We start from the raw sequence: 12238 nt of genomic DNA, 5'->3' as shown, positions 1-12238 counted from the left end.
AGACAGAGTCTGTCTCTTTATAAATCTTTTCTCCCTTTCCATTACTAGTTGGGTATTGTTGGCTCTAAGCCACCTGATTTTACTATGATTTATTAACTGCTATGCATTATATATGAGATTCAGGTTTACTGAAGAGTTACCCTTATGGTCAATGTTGCATACAAATCAGCTACTGTTAGAGAGGTTTATTGCATCTTTTTATGTGACTAGGAGTTTTGTTAGGTAGTGTTAGAATTTGTGACTTGTAAAACAATGCTTTCAAAAAACGGGGGGGAAATCCTCATCTGTATTTCACATGGTGCCACACGGTGTACATCATATAGCACTATCTGGCTTAATATCATTCCTAAGAACCTGAACACTTGGACAGGGTGGGGAGGGGAGAGGCAGAAGGCTGTTTTTTCACAGAGTTCCTAATAAACATACTGTTAACTACTAAAGAAATCAGTGCTTTGTACTGAAAAAGAAACATGTGAACAAATGAAATAAGGGATCAGAAATTCTGCTGTGTGGAAATATGGTTAGCAAAACTATCTGTGGTTTAAATGGTGATACAGCTTATCTGAGAAATGCTGCTCTGCCTAAAGAAGTCATACGGGCTTGTGTCCCTTATTGCTGCTTTTTCTCACCTTATTCGGTGGAAGCTCTGCAAGAAAGTTGGGCCCTTGTCTATAGACTCATCTGTGGATGCTCCAGTGCTGAGCAGGGTCTCTCCTCCAACACTATTTCTTTATAGCATCTTCCATATTGTGTGTTTGTATCAGCTATGCTCTAACGATCAGTAAGTAAATCTAGGGTGTTTGTTTTTGTTTTTTTTTTAAAAAGATGATTTTAAGCTCAATAAACTATTTTTAAGGGAATATGCATCAACACATTAGGGACTTTTATTTTTATTCTTTGCAAAGGGCAAGAGGAGGACGGGAAGAAGAAAGATGGCATTCTTTATTTTTTTATTTGCCTCTTTTCTTTCTCTTTTCCCTCAAATAATGCAGAGAGATTCAGAGGCAGAAATGACCATAGGGATGTCAAAAGGACGTGGGGATGATAAAAGGTGGAATACAAGGTTTCACCATGTCTGAAATTTTACTGTTACACTTAAGCCACAAGCATGGCAATCTGTTTCAGACTGACATGTGTTATGAAGTGTTTGCGATGAAAGGAGTTACTGTCAGGTAAAGGCATTTTGTCCTAAACTTGCTTCAAGGAAATATTTCTCATTTTGATTCCTCACCAAAGATGCTCTCGGCAATCTGCACAAATGTTTATAGATGTCATCCTTTTATATGTTTTCCTTACATTACATTACATTACATTCTTTTGAATTTATTTAGTAGTAAAGAGCAGAGAAAATAATTATTTGAATTAACTTTTTGCCAACTTTTATTGCAAATTTAGATAATATTCCTAGAAGGTAGTTTGTAGAGAGCCATGTTACAAGAATATAAGTCAGGAAAATGATACTTACTTTTCAGGATATGAATTTAGTATCATTTCATTTGCTCCAGATACAAATAGCTCGATAGCTTCAGGCAGTTTGTAACCAGCTTTCCTTTCACTGTTTACTCACGTTTGAGCTGTTTCTTTTTGTTCTATTTTTCACAGACAAACAAAACAATCTATTAGACAAATCTTGGAGGTGACTCCTCTGTGGTGTCCAGTAACAGACGTTTAACCTGACAAGTCACAAAAAGATTTCAGATTAAATTTTCATCTTTGTTTTGAGTCTATTTCAGATATTTTATAGATAACAGAAGCTTCTACATTTGTAATGTATTAGATTGTATCTCACTAACACTGTCTTCAGAAGCATGAGTTGTTTTATACACAGATAAAATTGAAGATAAATTACCAGACAGGGGGGAAATGTTTACTGCAGCTTTGATTTCAGCTTGTCTTACTGCAGGGCTGATGTTGGCACACATTGTTTCTCTTTCACTGACACTGGGAACTGGCACAAGGCTCCCTCTCCTTGGCAAAGCAGACTCTGTTTTACAGACAAAAACCTAATTAAACAGAGTGCTACCTGTGGTCAGGTTGTTTAGAAATTCACAGAGATCAAGCAATCAAAACAAAGCATTGGTTTTCAGCTTTTAGGTGCATTCCTGATAATGTGCTGCACAGGGTGTTTTGTTGTTGTTGATTGCTTGTCTGTTTTTCAAGAGGAGTGGTCTTGTAGGAAGCCAAATATGATGTAATGCTTAGCTGAAGCAAATATCCCAATTGTATGTCACTATTTGTTTCTCTTCCATGGGTTCTGTAAGTTAATACTCTCTCATAATGAAAAATTAGTGAAGAGAAATAAGATGAATTAATACGAAACATTTAGCAGATGACTAGAACAATATTATTAACCACTGGAATTATACGGCTTGGTGAAATCATAGCACTGAGGCAGTGTTTTGACTAACTTGTTTGGTTTCCTGTGTGAGTGACACAGCAAAAATTTCATGGCTTCTTACACTGACATTTCAAACGCTCCTTGTTAAAGTTAGTGAAAACATAGCATTCTTTTCCACCCTTGCCATTTGAGTACAAAAGGCAACATACCAGTTCATCTCTAGTCTTCTTACAATCCTCATCAACTCATTTGTATGTTTTTCTACTTTATCTGTGCTGAAGAGTAGAGAATTATCCCTGCCAAAATATGCAGACCCAACACTGCAAGAAATATATTAGCTGTGCTTTGAGGCTAACGTATCTGTATTTCTTGAACATGTTATACAGTTATTGGTGTTACTGACTGAACAGACAAAAACAGAATGAATGGGTAAACATGGTGATATTCGTGTGTATCTGATTATATTGCATAGAAAGTTCTCTGCTCAGAACGTGATTGTGAATCGTTCCAGGATAATTTGAAGACACATTGCTATTTTAAGGCAATGATATTGGCATCTGATAGGGTGATCTTGTGCCATGCTCTTGTAAGATGAGTTACTATGTAGCCACAGTTCAATATCATCCTTTGGACTTCTCTGATAGACCACTTAACTATCTCAGCTTTTCCAGTGATCATCTCATTTATCTAGGATTATTGCAGTGAATTTACTGTTTGGTTTTCTTCCAGAACTGAAATGTCAAGTCCGGTGTCATGTATGCAGTAGCTTTGTGCTGTGAGAGCTCAGCAGATCCACCAAAAGCTGCTAGTAGTTGATCTTTGGATAGAGCTAGAAATAAATAAATCCTCTTTAGCAGATCAATATTCATCCCATTTAATGCTTGATGCGAAACTTGTGGATTTAAAGTAGTAATGCTGATGTACAGCTAATCGTTGAAATGGGCATTAGAGCTTTTATAGCATGGCAACATATTGTCAGGCAGGAAGGAGGAAAGTGTTGAGTGCATCCTAAGGGGGAAAAAGAACTCCTTAACAATATGTAATTTAATGCACGTTTGTAATCCACAGAGTTTCCTACATTGTAGTGATTTGCTAGGATACAGACTAACACTGTATATGCAGTGTTTATTCCTGGAATTTACTTAGTAAAAGAGATTGCTCCCCCTTCAGTGGGTCTTTCAGTCTAAATACAGACATTCAGTCAGATCTCAAGAAATAACTTCCCTCTTTAGTACTCTAATTTCCACTAGTTCCTCACCTGTCCAATTGTATGCAAATACATGGAATGTGTACTTTTCATGGTACAGAAAATATATGTCCAGTAGTGAGCATGCATATGTATTTGTGCAGATATGTATACCTGCCTGTTAAATTCCTGTCTAGAATTTGTATTGTTCCAGCTTGAGAGAAACCAAAGGACAATTTCCAGAGAATGGGTAATGTATCAGTAAAAAATGTTCTGGGGCAGTTTTAAAAGCATACTTGAAATAGATAACTTTTTCTTTAAGATGTGATTTGAGGTGTTTTTGTTCTCTTTAGTCTACTGCAGTAACCGAGTATTTAAAGCTTTGGGGTTTTTTTTTTTGTTTTGTTTTGTTGGTTTTTTTGTTTGCTTGTTTGTTTGTTTGTTTCTTAAAATGAATAAAGAGAAATCTTATTACTTATTATACTACGGCAGATAAAGATAATACTGGCAAATGTGAAAAGCTGAGGGCTGAGTTTTCTTCTGTGACAAACTATGCTCTGATCTTTATTGTCTTAATGTCATCGTGCATAGCTCAGTAATGTTTTGCCATTGTATACTCCAAGTTTTAAGTTCTGCTGCAGTTTCCAGATGTGCTGGCCAGCACATACCTTCCTTAAACAGTAATGGTGGACTGTTACTGTAAGATGAGGCCTCTCTGAAAGACCTCAGCCCTTTGGTGATTGCATGAAATAGCCCATTTCTTTTTCAACAGGCAGAAGGACTTCCCCAAAATTAATGTCTCATCATCTTTAAGGATAAAGGAAAACAAACAAACAAACAACAACATCAACAAAAACCACATTTATTTCACATTCCCATTATGTGAGAATATTGGTATAATGCACAGTAATGAATGTTGTGTAACATGATAGGGTACATTTGTGTCAAACTGTTTTTCTGCTATTCTTAGCTGTTTTGCTAAGGAATATTTTAATCTTAGAATTACAAGAAAACTTAGAGAAATACCTACTGATGCAATGCCTATTAGACTTCTGCACCTCTGAAGGTGAGGTAGATCTGTTAGCTGCCTAAACTCTTCTAATCTCTAATCCAGTTTCAGTCACCACAATAAGAACTGGTAAGAGTGATAGGTGCTTCACACGTTGCTGGTCTCTCCATAAGAGAGTAGTTAGTGGAAGTGCCCACCAAGTGACTTCACTTTAGGTCTGTTTTTCTAAATACAGTTTATGAGCTTACATTAGCATGAAGAGAAAGCAGCGGACATGTGTACAGATGTTGACTCTGCTGAATTAGCATGGAATTTGTTAGCAAGAAGTTCTCTGTTGTGAGAAAGAAACAGTTGATCTGATGCTGCACATCTTGTCTGTTCTCAGTTTTGTTCTTACTAAATGTGGTGCTCATATCTCAGTTATTCCTTCTGTATTTAAATAGATATTTTTTGTAGAATCATAATTAACTTTGCAATACATTATGGAAGACTTTGAGAAATCAAAAATATATTTTGGTTTACTGTATCAAGATCTCAAACAATCAAAAATCCATTCTTCTGCATGGCTTCAGTGAAGCTGTTTTTAACTCAGATACACACCTTTCTGTTTCTCCCCAACACTGAAAAGGGCTGAAGTTTTCCACTATTATAGGCTCAAACCTGATCCTAGAAAAGACCCTTACACTGTATGACAAAGCCAAGGAATGATTAGGATTCTGCACTGATTTTGTGAAAGATTCTTTGAAGTTCAACCTGCGTGGCCAATTTATTGTTTGTTGTTTTTCTTTTTTAATGTCCCTTTTGTGAATTTTTGTTTTGTTTTTCTTTCTGCTTTCAGAACGCATAGGCGGGTTCAGGCAGGAAGTGCAGCCTGAAAGGCTAGGCCAAATCCAGAGGGATTAGTCACAGCAAAAGGCTGCTGTGTGATCCTGAGTTACTTTCGTAGTAGTGTGGCAAAAAAAAGAAAACACATTCCTGTATGTGTACAGATCTTTATGCAATGCAAATCCATCAGACAGATGGAAAATGAAGTCACGTTGATATGGTATTTAGGAACATTCTTGTCAACATAAATGCTGATGGTGGTGTCTTTTTCTTTTGGTTTTTAAATAGCAGGTGATTTTTATGAAACATAGTCAACATTTCTATAAATCATAGTTTCCAATGACAGCACAGCAGATTTATTTTTTTTCTGCTCTGGCTTTTGGAAAAGCATTATGCCTAAAGGGGAAATGAATGCTTTTTATTCAAGGTAGTAGTTCAAGGGCAAGTTTTCACCCACTTAAGCCTAAGCTGAGAAAGCGGAGACTATATTTCTTTTCTTTTTTTTTTCCCAGAGAACTCTTTGGATATAACTTTAGATAATTTTTTGCATGAACTAAAAATTTATTAAAATTCCAGATTTACTTTATTTATTTGTTTGTTTGTTTGTTTATTTTGGGGGGAATGCAAATATTTCCCACCAATGTATCTGAAACTTCAAGAGCAAAGACAGTGAGGAGATGCAAAATAAATAAATAAATAAATAGCTTTGGATTGCTGTCTAAACACCTTTAAACAGAAATAATGAGAAAACTTCAGTTATCTGGGGAGATCATCATAGAATGGCCTCGGTTGAAAAGGACCATAATGATCACCCAGTTTCAACCCCCCTGCTATGAGCAGGGTCACCAACCACCAGACCAGGCTGCCCAGAGCCACATCCAGCCTGGCCTTGAATGCCTTCAGGGATGGGGCATCCAGAACCCCCCCAGATGGGGAGTGCTGCTGCTGTTGTGATGGTTTTGTTGCCAATGTCTTTTGTTTGTTTGTTTGTTTTCTCTCATTAATACAAAATGTAGGAGAGTTTATTTGGTATGTTCTACAGAAGGAATGGTTTGAAACCTCCAGCTCGTGTAGAATATCATCTAACTGCCATTTCTGCTGAAAATCTCCTTTTAAGCTTTTTTCTACAGCCAAGCCACTTTTAGTTTTTCACAGTTCAGAGAGGACATCTGATATCCAAATACCTGCATACAAACACCATATATTTGCCTCACTTAATGTTCTTGTGTTCTGAGGTTTAATAATGAGGCTGATAGAGTGAGCTGGCACAGAGGAGCCAGAAAGAGATCCTGTGATATACTGGAGTCGCGGAGCCTCTCCTCCCTCCTCCTCAGCTAAAGGTAAATGGCAACGGAGGGTGTTTTCGTTTTTTGTTGGAGGTGGGGTTTTGTGTGTGTGGTTTTTTTCCCCTGTATAGTCCTGAAAACAAAAAGAACAGCAGAGGGAGCCCCTGCATGGCTTAAATCGTTGGTCTTGTAGAAAATGGAGCAAGCGCTTGCGCAGGGTGCCAAATCTCTGCCGCCCTCTCTTGAGCCTTTCTCTTGAAGCAGCAGTATCAGAAGGCATTGACGGGAGCAGCCACCCCCAAACACCCACCTTTCCTATAGCAACCAGCTGAGGTTTAGGGCACAGATGCTGACATTGTCATTCTTCTGGGGTAGTCCACAGCACGACTGTGATGTGGGCCGGGCTTATTGTGACCTGCAAAGTGCTCTTGTGGAACACCAGGAGATTTATTTGTCTTCTAATCATATTTGAATCTGTTGTATATTAACAGATTTCATCATATATGTGTGTATGGCTTGCTAGGAAAATGCCATATATATTTTTATGTATTTATTTCTTAAGTACTGACTTTTTGCATTTGTAAATAAATATACATACATATACATTCTGAGTATACATTTTATATGTAATTTGTATCTTTTAAGCATTTGTTTCCCATCAACACCATTTGTGGAGCCATTGAATTTTCTCTTCCAATGTTACATTGTAATGTATTCTCACAAGCAGTTTAAACAGATACGCTGCTTTCTTCCCTTGGTTTCTGTAGGCTATGATTGAACACTAACAAAGAGTACTTGTACAATTCTGAGTAGCAAATCTAGAATCAAAATATCTCTAAGTTTCACTCTTTAAAGATGTGCTGAAATAGCCTTAATTTTTTTCAGTTAATTTTTATTTCACAGGAAAGCATGCTGTGCTGTTGAAGACACAACAGTGCACTTCAGTTGTAGCTGGTCAATCTTGGTTTTTTGTTGTTGTTGTTGTGGGGTTTTTTTGGTGTTTTTTTTTTGTTGTTTTTGTTTTTGTTATTTGTTTTTTTTTTTTTTGTAAGGGTTTTATATTCCAGGATGAGACTCATCAATCTTCAGACTTTCTCTTGAACATATTTATTTTGAGACAGAGAGTCTTTGAGGCTGCCAGTAGGTCCTATGGACAGAGTTGGACACAGAGAACATCAAGTTTTCTAGAGAGGTTCCTAATTTTCTATGAGAGAAGCAAAATCCAAATGCACCATCAAACTCGTTTGGACTATATACTTGGACCTTGTTTCTCCCTCTCAAAAATTTTGAAAGGACTTCATTTGAACTGTAATTTGGGGAAAATTGTTGGGGAAAGTATCAAAAGCTTGCTAAGATGTGAGGACTGCTTCTTTGGATGCATATATAATAATGATGAAAAATTATGTGCAGATAGCCATCCTTCTGGCTTCTGTTAATCAAAGTAAAAAATACTAACATGTCAGAGGCCACAAGAGAGTTGAAGTTACATCGTACTCTGATCCTACACTCATACCAACATTTAGTACCTTTTTGGATAGAAACATTGGAGAGTGCAGTGTGTGTACAGGTGAGCTTGCTCTTTATGCAGAGGACTATGTCTGTGCAGAGCAATCTCTAGACTCTTCCTTGGAGGCAGCTGTATTCCTCCACCAAGCTCCACAAGCATTGCTACATCTTTCTATTTAACAGTTTTTGTTGCTGTGTGAGCTTGGGATTTGACAGGATCAGAGGTTACTAGCACACTGCCTTTACTGCTATTTCACTGTGGCCTGTCTGAGTGAGCCAGTCTTGAAATCTGTATTTTATTTCTCCTGTGTTGCTGTTGGTGGGAGATTTATTTCGATCCTGTTCCTGCTGTCATTATTTTATATTGGCTCTTGTTAGTCTTTTGTGTTTCTCATCTACAGCCTCGGGTCAATTTGAGTCAGATGGCTTTAAATCCTCCTTTTTTCAAATATAGGAGTGTTACGAGTCTTCAGTTTCACCTTTACATCTGTCCTGGAACTGTAATTACATCAGACAAACTGTGTAATAGTGTAACCAGCATTGATTGTAGATAGATCTGATCACTCTCCTTATTGTATTTCTTGAAACATTACCTGTTTAATTTGACACTCTTTTAGATACTTCTAACTTCTTTTTCCCCTGTGGTAGATCTAGCTGTAGAAATTTACTGTGAGGCTTCAAAATCTTCTTCTAGGCTTTCTTTACTTTGCCATCAGTCACTTCTGTTTTTCCTTCTCAACTTGTCTATCCGTTGATTTGTATAGGGCATCTCATTTTGTTTTTCTTTGCATCTCATCTCATTTGTACTTCGTACTGAACAATACAAGTCATTTAAGGGATATTATGAATTTGTGCTTGAATGATGCACTGAGCTGATTCCCTAACTGAAGCTGATGATCCATGTCAGGGTAGTATTTGATGCAAGGACTTGTACCTTGAGCAGATTTTAACCTATCTGAACAGTGTAAGCTCCCAGCAGATAAAAAATGCAGATTTCTCAGCTTCAACATGTAATGAAGCAGTCGATCTCTGCATATGCCTACACCACCCAATGGTGTGTCCTGTAGAGGTCTGAACAAACAGGTTTAATTATTCTATATAATGGGATTTTATCAATTTCTAGTGCATTTCCTAGATGCAGTAGGAGCATTTTAAATGTTCTCCCAACCTAATTAACCGTGTTTTCATCCTTCATTGAATGCATAACCTGATAATACATAGGCCTCTCAAAGATCTTGTGTTGATGGTTTTGTGCAGGTGTAAGACAATAGGGATTTGTGCATGTGGTTAGCTTTTGGGACATGAATTCCACCGAAGGCGCAGGAAGTGCTCGTGTGTTTAACTTTAAGCATGTTTGAAAGATCAAATCCCTAGTGGCCAATTCTGTTCCTGATGAGCAACCATAAATAAAATCCAGCCTCTATGGCCAGAGCTGCAGAACTTGTTAAAGGAAAAAATAAAAAGAAAAAAAAAAATGTTTATTTTTCCATAAAAGTAGGTAGGCTTTTTATCCTTGGGCTGAGTGAAAAAAACCTGTCTCTTGTGTAGTCCAGATGAAATGCGTTAGATGAATTCCTGGGCTTTTGCATATTTTTTTTTTATTTTTTTAAGTAAAAAAAGTTTGTTTCCAGAAGTGCCTGTATTAGAGTTAATTCCTTATTGTTTGGTACATTTTTAATATGCTCTGGATACACCTCACACTGTAAAATGCACATTGTTTCCTGCCACTGTTTGTCTCTAATATCTAATTTGATTTCTGTGTGAATTTGACACTTACCAGTAACTCACTTCTTCTATGAACTTGCTTGTAAAATCCTTCTGGTTTATTGCAAATTGCACGTACAAAGTTCTGAAAAGAGGCACATCTGTTCAAAAGGTTACAATAAAAACTTGTCTATTTCATCAGTAGTGGCATAGCTTTAGATTTCAAAATATGATTTATGCAGTTTTGCAAGAGAAGCCTATGATAAGAAAGACTTTTTCCTTTGTTGTACGATTTCCCAGTACTTCTCATTTATTTTTTTTATGCTAAATCAGTGGGATGCAAGGTTTTCTACCACAGTACTGGGCAGATTATACTAAAACCCAATTGGAAAACATATTTACTATTTGTCATTCATCCTTCAGCTACAGTTACTACAAAACTATGTGGAAGTCTCAGTGCTTTGGCACCAATATTTCTTTTCTGTTTGACAGAATGGTGCAACTCAATGCAAAATGTATTGTGAAACAACTCTATCATTAAAATCAACATTTTTCTGATCATCTACCACATAGAGAATGTCTTGATTACAGCTCAATAAATACAACTCACAACATTACATGGCCATCATTTCCTTAACCAGAAGCCTTCAAGTCTGCGTACCTGTTCTGCTTGACTATAAAGAATAAGTATACTAAATGCCAGCTTCCTAGTTCAAGAGTAACACGGAAATTAATTGTTCCACTTACTGACCCATTAGAAGCATTTGGATACTACTCCAAGTCTTGTCTGGCTATCTTTACATTAATATACTTATGAATTATGTATAAGGTATGTGTATTCATGGTTAACCCTTGGGGACAACTGAACTATTTCTTGCGTTGATACTTTTGACACATAAGTGCTGGAAAAATGGGAAGTACTTTTACCCCATGCTGCATGATGCTAAGGTTTTGAAACATTGTAGCCAAAGAAAATATGACTTGGCTTAGTAAATTTTCCTCTATGAAGACTGAAGGCATCTTAAAACAGTATTGTGATGCCCTATGTTTCTCTCCAAATATGTCCCACAGTAAAATACTACGCTCATAAATAACATGGTATTAGTATTTTCTAACTTGTTTGTCTTAAGTGTTCAGCTGGCAGTTTAGCATTCAGTCTACTTTGCTCTGAGTTCAGTGACATTAGTGGAAATGATTCTGCACGGCAAGTTATCTTTGTGCATGGATCCTTATGTTCATTTTTTCTACTTCCACTCTAGCGGAGCTCAGATCACTACTACAATGGATGGCAGAGGAAGTATAATCCAAATAAAAACATGTTTGTGGCAATACTCATCAACATACTCTTCAGCAACTAGTGATAAACCAAAGAAACCCTTGGAACAACAGGTACTGGTCATAGTGTGGCACAAGTTCAACTTCACACTCATCTTTTCCTTCTCCAGCTTTCTCCCAGTCCCAGAAATGACAGAATTGAAAACAAGGCCTGCTATCTTGCATTTAACTGCCTCATATAACAGCAGCATAATGACTCTTGCAGTGCAATTTAACACAAAATACAGTACCATGAGCTGTTTTCATGGGGCTCACAACCAAAAGTATTCTGAAAAGATGTTTTTGTTCTAGCAGAGCATGCAAGATGCTTTGACCTTCCCAAGTAGAACCCCAAATAGCATTCTGGATTACTGCCTTTTGGTTTGGGTGTATTTGAGATGCTGTACCACTTTTTCCTAGACAAATTCCATTTACTTTTTACTGGTTTTGCTTTACTATTAGCTTTTTACTATGGAAAGCCTTTTGACCAATTAAAAGATTGGTTATAATTCATCGGTGTGCTTGGGGTGAACTTTTTAAGGGTAAACTCTTCTTTAAGTGTGTGTATATGCCTACATCTATATATTTATAAATTTGTACTCTGTCAAGCTGAAGTCTGTGCAGTACTACCCTTGACTGAAGCTCCCATATAGTGGCTTGAGTGAAATCTTTGATTTCCATATCCTAACTGCTGTATAAGGAAATAAACCTATCTAAATCTTTAGTGTGAAAGAAAAGGGGTTTTGTTTGTTTGTTTTTTAAATAGGTAAATAGAAAATGGGGATAGATGCTCTTCACTGGAAAAAAAAAAATCTATTTATGCACTCTTTGTAAACACTGCAAAATACATACCAGATGTTGAGGGCACCTGTGTTACTTCTCTTTTCTCTAAGAACAATTTGAACTTTTCCCTATCCAGTCTCTATCTATCTACAAACGGCTACTTGTTCCCAAGTGCTGGGGTTAGCTACCCAGAGAGCTGAGGCCAGTTAACTCTGTGCAGGTCTGATAGCCCCTCTGTTTCACCTTGAAAGCAAACGTGCCATGCTCATGTGACTCCAGTGCAGACT

General features: G+C 37.0%; 1 protein-coding gene across 5 annotated transcripts in view; it reads left to right on the top strand.

Moving 5' to 3' along the window:
• LOC146761092 (uncharacterized) overlaps nt 1-12238 on the top strand; it is a 349547-nt gene that overhangs the window by 195216 nt on the left and 142093 nt on the right. Inside the window, exon 22 of one of the 5 annotated variants that reach the window (XR_014945938.1) lies at nt 11114-11853. The exons of the other annotated variants lie outside the window; for them this stretch is intronic. The gene's annotated coding sequence lies outside the window, so the exon portion shown is untranslated. Of the gene's footprint in view, nt 1-11113; nt 11854-12238 lie in introns of those variants that run through there. 5 annotated transcript variants of the gene reach the window in all.

The sequence above is a fragment of the Coturnix japonica genome, chromosome 4 (assembly GCF_054131305.1).
Source record: "Coturnix japonica strain WE chromosome 4, WE-NBRP24, whole genome shotgun sequence".
NCBI classification, from domain to species: domain Eukaryota; kingdom Metazoa; phylum Chordata; class Aves; order Galliformes; family Phasianidae; genus Coturnix; species Coturnix japonica.
The sequence above is the reverse complement of the archived record's forward strand: the minus strand, read 5'-3'. Positions and strand labels throughout refer to the sequence as shown.